General features: G+C 33.8%; 1 pseudogene; it reads left to right on the top strand.

The window, feature by feature from the left end:
* Positions 1 to 6,967: 6,967 nt before the first annotated feature.
* Positions 6,968 to 7,726, top strand: LOC129875744 (B3 domain-containing protein Os04g0386900-like; annotated as a pseudogene).
* Positions 7,727 to 12,912: the final 5,186 nt, after the last annotated feature.

Here is a 12,912-nt window from a genome sequence, read left to right as displayed (position 1 = left end):
TGACTAAAAACATAAATGAATTAATAAGAACATAACTAAATGGTGGAAGCTAAGCGAAATATATACATATAAAAAGGTCCATCCTAGAACCTGGAAGTCACAAGTACAAAGCTACTACAAAAATAGTACAAGTCCCAAAAATGGACCACAGAAATAGAGTTGTCTCAAAAAGCAAAAATCAGGCAAAATATATGTATAGAGGGAGACGGGTAAATCTAGAATGCTATGTAATCATCCTCTCCTTCAATCAATACAAAAGCTGGCTCGAATCAACATCAATAGCTAGTAATTGGACCTGCATCACTAAAATAGATGTAGAGTGTAGTATGAGCACCAAAACAACAGGTACCCATTAGACATCATAGTTTGACTGTGCAAGATAAGAAAAAGTAAATTGAAGTATGAAAATGTAATCACAACCAAAGACATGACACGAAGTCAATGTAGGTATGTACACGAGCGTACTCAACATACAAAAAGATAAAAACTAGCTAAATCTGTCGGGCGCCCATAAACCCAACAAGAACACTCGTGAACAAGTCTAAGATAACAACCTGAACGGATTCCCATAATCTCAACAGGAGAAAGGATAGTTAAAGGAGAAATGGGTGGATCAAACAAGGTTATAATAGTGTCACCAATTTCCCGGACATAAACCGAACCATCCCGAAGGCCTGAAGCTTTAACCCAAAGTTGCAGAATTAAGGACTTGAACCAGAGAATCAGAGGATTATCAAGGACTTGAACCGAGATGTGATAGAAACCAAGGACTTGAACAAAGGTGTAGATAATCGTGGACTTGAACCACATGTAAGCTAGACCATGGACTTGAACCAGGTAACTGTATCCAAGGAGCCGAACCATGTGTAAGCTAGACCACGGATTTGAATCAGGTAACTGTAGCTAATAAGCCAAACTATGTGTAAGCTAGACCACAAACTTGAATAGGGAAACCATATGTAGCCAAGGATCCAAACCATTTGTTTGCTAGACCATGAACTTAAACCGGGTAACTGTAGCCAACGATCCAAATCATGTGTAAGCTAGACCGCAGACTTGAATTGGGTAACTATAGCCAAGCGATACCGGACTGATACAAGAATGGGGCGTTATGTACGTAAGATTCCCAAAGTTGTATTACTTCCTAGATAAAGCTCAGAATATTAGACTCAAGTCTGTTGTATCAGTCTATAGGGAGCTAAGCTATCCGAAATATCGGAGAAGTTCTAAGGTCGAACTGTAATAGAGCACACCACAAGCTATGGATTATCAACAATAAATAAAGACATGCTTTAGCCGTGGAACGATAACCCAAAATTAACACCTAGGGAATTAAATCTAGGTATTTAGAATACTGAAGACAAACCCCTCAAAACTCATACAATTGAGTATACAAATGCCTCAACATGCTCAATCTTAAGCGGGGAAAATCGTAGCCAACCTGTAGGCCGACCCCACGTGATCTAACTCACGAAATTTGAGCTTTTTCTTTCTGAACGGCTTCAAAATGCTTCTACAATGTAAAAAATAGAATGACAACATTGTTACGGTTGTTTTAACACTAAGTTCAAAAACAAATTTGAGACGGGCCCATTTCAGGCTTCCAAAATGGGAAATATAGGACCCGCATCTAGAATTCTAGAATTGGCCCCAAAAACTAGTCCAAGACAGCACCCCAAGCTCATAAATCAAATTGATAAACAGTTTGGGGTTGGAAAACAACACGTATTGACCATGGAACGAATTTCTAATATTTTAAGCAAAAAGACCTAACATGGAAGCATCTACAAGTAAAAATGTTCTCAAAAACGACACCACAACGACTCTAATCAAGCATACTACGATGTTCCTTATGGAAAGCTTCACAAGTTAGCTTCAAGAATTAATAAAAATGGACCTAAGATGATCAAGTTACAATCCTCCAAAATTTCATGAAATTCCAACTCAAAAAATGACAATGGCAGACACTAGAATCACGATTTTACCTCAATAGAATACCCAAAACAAGTTTTAAATCTCTCTAATGCATTCTACTCAAAAAATCTCACAAGTTTGAGTTTTGAATCACCCAATTTGGAGCTCTATAGCCCAACATATGGGGTTTTAAATTTGGAGAAAATGCTAAAAACGGGCCTGCACAAGATTTGTTGCAGTGTTCTTTTTGCACAATCCAAAAAACTCCGATAGGGTGATTGGGATTCGTTTAGAATCTGATAAAAATAAACTAGATATGTTACCCCACTAAATTTGATGTTCTGGACTCAATGGCACATTTCCATACGAGGTTATTTTAATGAAAAGTGGGTCCCACATCCAAGTGTCATTTTAGATCAAACTCGACATTCTAGAACTAAATGCGCTGTCAAAATTTTAATTCGAGCATATTTTTCAAAATTATTGACCAAAGTCAACCATATGCTAACTTTCAAAGTCAAATAAGCCAAATGGCCCAAACTTATCTGGATTGACTTGATACTCATGCCGACCATGCTTCTAACCTAATTTAGCCATTCTAGAGCTGATGGAAGCATTAGAATTTGAATTCGAGGTCTCCTTGACCTGAAACTCGAAAAAGTCACAACTAAACCATCTTAGCCCTTCAAAATACTAAAATGGGCTCGGGACCTCTAAAAAGTCAACCAACACTTCTTCTAGACCCAAAACCATTCCCCAAATCCAACAAAATCATCGGAATTCTATTTCGAGCATCAAAATTCCAAATGTTTACAAAAGTTAAACCTTGGCATAAAATTTCTCAAATTTTCAACTCAAGACTCAAATCTTTGTTACAACTCCAAAACAGATTTTATAAACTCTCCTAGGCCAATTTCCACATTCAGAGATGCTAGAATCTATGAAATTCCATATCAATACCCGTAGCTCCGGTTGACCCCAATACAACTTTTGAACACTTAACGCTTATGAAAACTCAAAATTCCCAAATACTCAACGTTTCATAGAATTTTCTAAAACCAATACCTAGTACCAATCAGAAACGACTCGGGGCAACTAAAGAGTTGGGCAACATGACACTATTTTTCAAGTCATGATGACGCCTACTATAACCCACCAATAGGCAAGCTGACTCATATCCCAAAATGGTGAGTAATGGGATGTAAGGGTAGAAGACCAACCATATAAGTGAAAACACAAATGAATTAATAAGAACATAAATAAATGACAAAAGCTAAGAAAAATATATATAAATAAAAAGATCCCTCCCAGAACCTGGAAGTCACAAGTATAGAGCTACTACAAAAAGAGTACAAGTCCCAAAAGTGGACCACAGAAATAGGGCTATCTCAAAAAGCAAAAAACTGGCAAAATATATGTACAGAAGGAGACAGGTAAATCCAGAATGCTTTGTGCTTACCCTCGCCTCCGATCAAGATAATAGCTGGCTTGAATCAATGCCGATAATTAGTACTCGGACTTGCATCATGAAAACATATGCAAAGTATAGTATGAGTACCAAAATAACATGTACGTGGTAGGCATTATAGGCCGACTGAGCAAGATAAGCAAAAGTAAACTGAAGTGCGAGAATGTCATCACAACCAAAGATCGGACAAGAAGTCAATGTAGGTATGTACACAAGCATACTAAACACACAAAGAGAAAGAAACTAGCTAAATCCGCCAAGCTCCTATTAACACAATGGGTACGCTTGTGCATATGTCTAATGTAACAACTTGAACAGACTCTCACAAACCCAACAGGAGGAAGGATAGTTAAAGTAGAAATAAACGGATCTGAAAAGGTTCCAACAGTGTCACTAATTTCCCAGACTTGAACCGAACCATCCCAAAGGCCTGAAGCTTTAACCCATATTTGAAGAATTAAGAAATTGAATTGGAGAATCAAAGGATTATCAGGGACTTGAATCGAGATGTGATAGAAACCAAGGACTTGAACAAAGGTGTAGATAATCATGGACTTCAACCACATGTAAGATAGACTATGGACTTGAACCGGGTAACTGTAGACAAGGAGACGAACCTTGTGTAAGCTAGACCACAGACTTGAATAGGGTAATTGTAGCCAATGAGACAAACTATGTGTAAGCTAGACCATAAACTTGAATCAGGTAATCGTAGGTAGCTAAGGATCCAAACTATTTTTAAGCTAGACCACGGACTTGAACTAGGTAACTGTAGCCATGGAGAGAAACCATGTGTAAGCTAGACCATGGACTTGAACCAGGTAATTGTAATCAAGCGATGTAGGAACGATAGAAGAATGGGGCGTTATAGAGGTAAGATTCCTAAAGTTCTATTACTACCTAAGTAAAGCTCAAATTATCATACTCATGTCTCCTATATCAGTCTACAGGGAACTAAACTGTCTGAAAACGACGTCGGAGAAGTTCTAATGCCTACCGACACCAAAATTGCGCAAGTCTAAGGAAACACTAGCCTAAGTCTACACTAAGGCCAAACATGCTTTCCAGCGTATATAACCCAAGGAAACAGCGCATACCACAAGGTATGGATGATCAAAAATAACTAGAGACATGATTTAACCGTCGAACAATAGCCTAAAAATAACATCTAGGGCATGAATTCTAGGTATTTAGCATGCTCAGCACTCAAACCCCTCTAAACTCATACAATTCAGTATGCAAATGCCTAAACATGCTATGTCTAAAGAGGGGACAATCATAATCTACCTGTAGACCGACCACGTGTGCTCCAACCCACATAATTTGAGTTTTCCCTTTCTGAATAGCTTCGAAATGTTGCCACGCTGTCAAAAACAAAATTACAACATCGTTACGGTCATTTCGACACTAAATTCATAATTTTTGAGAATTCCAAAATTGCCCCAAAAAACTAGTCCAAGACAACACCCCAAGCTCATAAATCAAATTGATAAATAATATGGGGTTGGAAAACAATACGAATTGATCATGCAACAAATTTCTCACATTTCAAGCTAAAAAACCTAACAAGGCAACATCTACAAACAACAATTTTCTCAAAAACGACATCCCCATGACCCAAACCAAGCACACTACGATGTTCCTTGTGGAAATACTAATAAGTTAGCCTCAATAATTACTAAAAATATATACCTATTATTATCAAGTTACAATCCTCCAAAATTTTATAAAATTCCAACTCGAAAAATGACAATGTAGCAACTATAATCACGATTGTACCTCAATCCAATGCCCAAAACCAGTTTCCAAGCTTCCCAATGTGTTATGATCGAAAAATTTGACATGTTTTCCTTTTGAATTACCCAATTTTGAGTTCTATAGCCTAGGATATGGAGTTTTAAAGTTTAAGAAAAATGCTAAAAATGGGCCTGCACCAGATTTGCTATAGATTTTTTTTTGCACAGTCCAAAAAATATCCCCACTAAATTTGATGTTCTAGACGTATTTGAAATTTTCATACGGGGTCATTTTAATGAAAAGTGGGTCCCACATCGAAGTGTTATTTTAAGCCACCTTCCACAGTGAGCCTCGAGATTAAATCAGAAGCCTCAAAAAATGAATGAAGGGTCGTTCAAGACCAAAATCAACATTCTAGAAATAACAGAGTTGTTAGAATTTTCATCCGAGCACGTTTTTAAAGAATGTTGACCAAAGTCAACCATAAGCTAACTTTCAAAGTCAAAAGAGCCAAATGACCCCAAACTCGTATCGATTGCATTGATACTAATGTCAATCATATATCTAGCCTAATTTGGCCATTCCGGAGCTGATGGACCCATCAGAATTTGAATTCAAGGTCTCCTTGATACAAAAGTGAAAAACTCGCAAACAAACTATCTTGGGCCTTCAAAATACCAAAATGAGCTCGGGACCTCTAAAAATTGTACTAACACTTTTTCTTTACCTAAAACCATCCCCCAAAATGAAAGAGTCATTAGAATTCCATTCCGAGCATTGAAACTCCAAAAGTTGACCAAATTCAAACCTTGACCTAAAATTTCTCAAATTGCCAACTTAAGACCTCAAATATTCGTTACAACTCCAAAACTGATTCTGCAAACTCCCCTAGGCCAATTTCAATATTCTAGAGCTGCTTGAATTGATGGAATTCTATTTCGAGAACCATAGCTCTGGTTGACCCCAAATACCACTTTTGAATACATAAAACTTATGAAAACTCAAAATTTTCAAAGAATCAACTTTTCATAGAATTTTTTAAAAACCAACACCCGGTACCAATCTGAAAGGAATCAGGGTAACTAAAAGGAGGGATAAAATGGTTATTTTATAAGAATTCCAAAAATGACCTTCACGTTCATCACAATCAGCGACCATTCTCAATGTATAATAAATAATCATTGACTGAAGTGACAAAATATGAAATACAATCAGATTTGATATATTTGATTATTTGACTATCAGTCTCACATTTTTTAGTGAGTAAAATATCCCATTAGAAAGTATTACGAAATTCTATTAGAAGCTTCCAACAATTATAGATGATACTCTCTTATGTTTACACGCCCTCGCAAAAACACCCCTCATCATTGTCTCTATTTTTGACACACTTTTCTACTTTGTATATTGTGTATTCTTGTGTTTTAAACATTAGAATCTGACAAAATAAAGATTTGAGTTTTTCTAATTGGATCATAATTCAACTAGGAAACTCACACTTCAAGTAGTTTAGTTACGACACACAAAAAGCTATGATAGTTTGGATATGGACAAATAAAAATGGTCAAACTCATATAATGGTCAAATAAAATATAAATATGGTCAAACTAATATAATGGTCATATAAAAATGGTCAAATAAATTATAAATACATTCAAACTAATATAATGGTCAAATAAAATAAAAATCAACTATTTCATACAAAAATGTGATTTTATGACCTCTCAAAAAACGAGGGTAGATTCAGTAGTTATATATGCTAGAAAGCCCACCCCCCAAACCCCAATGTACTTTCTATAAACTAGTATCAAAAGGGAACACCAAGTGCAGTTATCTTATCAGTCTAGAATGGAGGTAAGCACATTTCCTTGATTCTAAATAAATTTTCTTTTATACTCTTGGCCGTGGCCGCAACCCCTTGTAGAATTTAAATCATGCTTGCATGTCTTTGATTTATTTTTTATCAGGGAGGATCATCTTCTGTACATGTATCTAATAATTAGAGTTACTCCACCATGAAAAAATCCAAGACTGAAAGCTCTCGAATTCTAGAAATCAACGATGATGTATACTGGCCACTTTCGGGAAAATCCTATTTTGATATGATTCTCTCAAAGACTAGTGTCAAGCCCCCTTACAATTTGGTAACATCCATTTTCCTACCTACAATTTTGTATTTGTGAAAAGATAATTCTTTTTAGTCGGTGTAACTTGGGGGTTAAGATCCTCCACCTCCCTAATTTCACCTTTCCTATCCCCCATATTTTTAAAGATTATTGAATATATTTTATTGTTTGACAGTATTTACCCAAGAAAATGAAGAACTTACTTCCTTCTACTGGAGCTACTGTAATCCTCACTTGTGGTCGAAAGAAGTGGGATATGTTCTACAGTGGATCCAAATATCACAAATTTAACAGTAAGTGGAGAAAATTTGTGAATGATAATAATCTGAAGGTGGGAGATGGACTCGTGTTTGAACTTTCAGAATGCAGTGCTAGCGAAATCCATTTTAGGGTTCAGATTCTTAATGGTGATTTTCCGGCTAAATTGATCCCTAAAGTTAACGAGGGTGCAAATAATGACAACACAACACTACTTGGTTAAAAGTACTCTTCAGATTGTTAGAAGTTGTAGGTAATTACAAATAGTATTTAGTGAGTTTTATTTTCTGGAAGATACATCCGCAGTTGTATTAACTTATCTCAGATGGTTCTCTATTTGTTTTAAAAGAATTGGTGACTTTCTATTTATGTATTGTCTAAATTAGGTGACTCTTTGTGTTGTTGTCTTCTGATTATGTGATCTTAAGCGAAACTTTTTTATAATATACTATAAATATTATTTAAATCTAGTAATTTTCATTTTTGTAAAAGAACAATGTTATATACACTAAGAATATTTGAAGTAAGAAGAAAAATTACAAAGCATAAAGTTATTCTTTTAAAAAATTGTAACACTCTTTAATTGAATCTGATGAAGTAAAATTTATGAGAAAAATGTGGAGAGAAAAGAATTTTTTATTGTATTTGCAATAAAAGGTAAACCAGTGCTTTATCTTTTATATAAAAATACAATCAATGGCCATTCATAATTGTATAATAGACTACCATTGACTTAAATGCCAAAAAGATGAAATACAATCCAATTAAAATTATCGGATTATTAAACCATCAGTCCCTATTTTTAAATATAAATTAACTCCCCCCCCCCCCCCCCCGATAAAAGTATTAACAAATTGCATTTGAACGTCCAAATTAGTTTAGATTCTTAGTGTTCTAATTTTAAACGTCCCATTTTACATGGGCTATTCTCGTGTATTATTGTTCCATTTTAATATTTGCCTTTTAATTTTGTTGGTTTCTGAGTAAAATGTGTAACCTTCTTCATATTTGCTTATAAGCCCAACTTATATTTTGTATTAGTTATTACTCAAAATTTAATACTCAACTTATATTTTACTACTTTGTGTTTAATTTCATTTGGATTACACATCTCAAAAAAGGCCAGTACCCCATTAATAGAAAGGTATCTATAGATAAGAGGAAAGTAAAATACTAAATTTTGATACATTAATGAATGTAAGACTTCGGAAAAAGATGAAGTTCAAGTTTGTTATTAGGAACAAATGGGGTTAGATTCTGAGGCCATAACCAACTGAAAGATGAAGAAATTAAACACTGCATAGTCTATTGGCAGATGCAGAATTCTTAAGTTTTTTATGCATGTCACCGAGTACCCAATCATCTAAGATTACTCGTTTAACGTTCTACCTAGGCATCACTATATCTTTTTATGTAATCTTAAAACATTCCTTTTGTTGCTAATTTGAAAATGATTGTGTTGTTTCAATAATCTATTGCTTCAAATTTTGTTGTAGTTATATCATTTAGCGATATCATGATGCTAAAAGCAGTTCGATTTTACATGTCCAATCTGACTCTTGTATATGTTCAATGTGTTTTCCTAAGATATTATTTATTAGATTTTCTATGAAAAATGATTAATCTTTGAACCAATTAGCCTATGCGGCTTTGCATGTCCAATTTCTGCCATCTTTTCCTTCTATCCTACCTGGATGCATGAGAAACATGTGCTTCATATTCTTGAAATTACTAAGTTTCCCTTTGCAGACACCATATTTACATTATGACTAATCCTGGGTTGTTATTCATTTAATGGATTTCAAGCAACTAGACAAACTACTTTAGAGCTATTAATATGCTTTACTAGTAAAAGTGTTTATTAAAGCTCTTGTATGGAAAATTCTTACTTCATTTGAATCTGTCCAATGTCATTCATTTCATGTGTTAATGTGCATATGAGGCACTTGTACTCGTATATATGTTGGTGAGAGATCTAAGTGATTTTCCTAACTGAGATACATTTGAAATAATAGAATTATAGGTTAGTTTTCATCTTTGGAAGCAGCTCTCTATGTGTCCTTGGTGGAAATTTACGCGGCCATTCACATCTTATGTGGCGTCCCTCATGTATTATGTGACGTCGAACTGGTGTGTTTACTTGTTAAACTGTTTACAAATTTAACTGTCTACTTGTGCACACTCAAAGTTCAAGGGCATAAATACCAACTGAGGCAAAGTTAAAGAAAATATTTATGTATTATACTAATTTTAATCATTATTGTAGAGGTGCATATCTTGACCGGATCAGCTTTCATAATAGTAAGGAACAATATGTCACGACTTGACTTTTGAGGTCATGATATCACCGACTATGATCCATCAGAAGGTAAGCCTAATAAATAGCCCAGAACCAGAGGCAATGAGCTATGAAGAGAAAGATGACCAAAATGAAGAAAACGACAAATAACAGTAAGAATAGAGGAAAACCAATAGGAATATATACAAGAAACCATCTCCATGACCTGACATCGGTCAATATTTGATAATCTAATCAAAATAAGAGTACAAAGCTTTTACAAAAGTAGAAATAAATACAAATTGTCTCGAAAGCAAGGTAAAGAATAGTCCTAGCCCAAAGTAGATGGAAGCTGGCAACTTCAAACGCCAAGAGCTCAAAAAACCTCTGGATTAGAAGCTGCTCTATACAAGTTCATATCACCAGTAATAACCTGTTCTATGATCTGCAGGGTGCAGAAGTGTAATATGAGTATTAAATAAATGATACTTAGTAGGCATTGACTGACTGACCTCCATAGATAAAGCAAGTACAAATAACAGATAAACAAAGTAAGTACAACACAAGTAACTAATCAGGAGTTAACACAAAGTGGAACAGGAAATAAGAGTGAAGACATAGAATACACGGAGGAAAAAAAACAGAGTTACAGAACGCACAGAACTATTACAGGATACCAAAATAGTCACTTTCTGAAATAGAAAATTATAGTAGTTAATAAACCATTATAGATTATATTCATTCCCAAAAACACCAACTTAGGTAACGTACTTCAAAATATACCAAGGATAATACAAAGTTTATTTGGATTTATTTTTTGGAAATAAGAAACTCTAAAAAAGATTATTAACATGATTTGCTACATGGGTAAATCTACGGGAACAAATTTCATGTTCAAAAGAGAGTTATAACATTGACAATGAAGGAAAAGAAATCATCAGAAATCTGACTTGTATGTAACTGAGTAGGAATGGAGAACCTCTCACTATTTTCGAAAAATGTTAACCTTGTGGACCGGAGAATGAAATAGTCCATTTATCAATGACTGCATAAATTTGCACAAAAATTTCTATTAGAACTAACTTATGTGGTATTTGACGCAATGAATTTTATCACATCCAGTATATTTAACTCTATATACAATAGATGTTTTTTTAAATTCAAATAGTTGCTTAAATTGCATATGTACTAACACGCAAATGCTCAGTCGGCTTAATCTGATGAAGAAGGAAATAATAGATATAGACTTTACTTAAATGAATCTGATAGAGAATACTCACCTTCCTTGTTTATGCGAAGTGTTTTTGCAGAGGAGGCTATAAATATTTGATTCTACAAAAGAAATTACAATTTAAAACCATTAAAAGATGACCACTTGGCCTAAAAAAAAGAGAGTGAGTAATCCTTCTTAAACAAATGAAAGTTGGTATTTTTTGACGATATTACATGAACTTGTTTTTCCTTTAAAATTGTCTATTGTACTCTCAGAATACCACACACTTAAAACTCCCTTAAAGACTACAGGGATCAAGCTAGCCCATTTAGCATTATTAAAATATTGTATATAGGAGATTGACGTTAGTCACGCCTATTTTGTGACTTTGTTATCATTTTCTACTACAAATCATCATTGTCCTATCCTATTATAAGTTACAACTATGGAAAAAATTCTTTAATCCCTTAAACATGAAAGAGGAAACAAACCAAACAATGAAAAAGGAAAACACAAAAAAAGAAATAAGATTGAAACATCAAGCAGGAAATAGCTAAACTATATGTTGTGCATCCATAATTTATAATAATTGTATACTCACCAGAGATATCACAGCAGAAACAAGTTTGGGTCTTTCATAGCACAATTTTTTGAAACCCTGTCAAAGAAAGACGGTGATGTTTTACTCGACCAAAACTTGAAGAATTTGCAACTTGGATATTTATAGCTAATAGAAATTGCTTCTACTCTATTGAGTTATTCTCTTTTTTGGTGGCCGGTTGGAATGAAAACGTGTTTTTCTAAAAAAATTGATGGGTTCTTCACTATTTGTTTTTTCAATTTTAGAGAAATTTGTTGTCTCTTAAAAAGAAACGATACTTTGAAAGAGCAAATGATGCCTGCGAGGCCGTTAATTATACCTATTTTAAGGCGGTGTATTTTGGTGAGCGAAGAGTTCTGTTTGCATTGTGAGTAGGAATAAATTAATGTTAAAATAAAATATAAATTATTGGAAAAAGATAAAAGGAAAATTATCATAGGACTACCACGTAGGTAGTCTACGATTCTCATATATATATATATATATATATATATTAATTTCAATCATGTAATTATCATGTTTGTAAAAGGGTGTCAGTTATAATGATATAATCAAATTATTGAAAGTAGGAAAATAATTACTAAATATAAAATATTTTATTTTAACAAATGTAAAATTCATAAATTGAATCAAATGAACTAAAATTCAAGGGAAAATAAGGAGAAAAAGAAAGAAAGATTATTGGAGTTGTAATAAAAGGTAAAACAATTGTTTATATTTTATATAAAGACACAATCAGTGACCATTCTAAATGTATAATAGACTATCATTGACTGAAGGGCCAAAAGATGAAATACAATCGGATTTGATATATCTGATTATTTGACTATCAGTCCCATATTTTTTAGTGAGTAAAATATCCCATCAGAATGTATTACGAAATTCCATTAGGAGCTACCAACAATAGAAGATACTCTCCTATGTTTACATGTCCTCGCAAAAACAACCCTCGTCATTGTCTCTATTTTTGACACACTTTTCTACTTTTTATATTGTGTAATTTTGTGTGTTAAACGTTACAATCTGACAAAATAAAGATATGATGAGTTTTGCTAACTATTGGATCATAATTCAACTAGGAGAGTCACACTTCAGGTAGTTTAGATAGGACACACAAAAAACTAGATAGTTTAGATATGGACAAATAAAAATGGTCAAACTCATATAATGGTCAAATAAAATATAAATATGGTCAAACTAGTATAATGGTCATATAAAAATGGTCAAATAAATTATAAATACGGTCAAACTAATATAATTGTCAAATAAAATAAAAATCAACCTTTTCAATTATTACAAAAATGTGATTTTATGACA

This window comes from Solanum dulcamara, chromosome 12 (assembly GCF_947179165.1).
Source record: "Solanum dulcamara chromosome 12, daSolDulc1.2, whole genome shotgun sequence".
NCBI lineage: Eukaryota > Viridiplantae > Streptophyta > Magnoliopsida > Solanales > Solanaceae > Solanum > Solanum dulcamara.
Note: the sequence above shows the minus strand (reverse complement) of the source record. Positions and strands in the feature narration are given on the sequence as shown.